Here is a 734-nt window from a genome sequence, read left to right as displayed (position 1 = left end):
TTCTCTAGGGCAAGTACAGTTTGACATGTCTTTACATTTATAAGATGAAATGTCAAATAAAACTTTACTTGCGCTGCGGAAATCTTCTAATTTCTTCTCGGGTATTTTTGGATAAATTTTAGTAGATTTTTACATTTGAGGTGGTACGCCTTTTTTAACATCACTTTCACTCCTTTATGTTGGATAGTGCGGATAGAAGCTCTTCGCCAGATTTCTGCAATCTTTGCAACCACAATGGCTTCTAGTTGTTTATACGTGGGTTCTTTTTTTGTGTTTAGGTCCAGTTTTAATTTTCGACGGTTCCATTCGTAGAACCTCATCACAAGTCACAAGTATTACCAAACAATGGGCATTTCCATTTTTCGTGGGTACCGACCATATTGCAACGCCTGAAAAAGAGAAACACAACGTTATACTCGTAAGTCTCAGCTCTACTGAGATGAAATGCACGCGATGCGTGTTTTGGCTGTCTGATTTTCCTCCCTCTCGCCTCCACTTATACCATCAAAACTGTTAAAATTTAGTATATTAGCATAATTTTATAACTCCCTTAAAACGTCACTTATTCCTTCCTTCTAAGTACCTATTCTCCACACGGTAAACGTACCTAAAAAATCACGCATTTTCAAATTTATTAACTGCAATCCGGAGGCAGAACGACTTTTCAGAATGGAATATTTTACACAATTTAGTTTGAAACCATTTTGCACTCTTTTCGCAATGATCCTCTCTGA

This window comes from Photinus pyralis, unplaced genomic scaffold (assembly GCF_008802855.1).
Source record: "Photinus pyralis isolate 1611_PpyrPB1 unplaced genomic scaffold, Ppyr1.3 Ppyr1.4_LG6, whole genome shotgun sequence".
NCBI classification, from domain to species: Eukaryota; Metazoa; Arthropoda; class Insecta; order Coleoptera; family Lampyridae; genus Photinus; species Photinus pyralis.
This window is presented reverse-complemented; position numbering follows the sequence as displayed.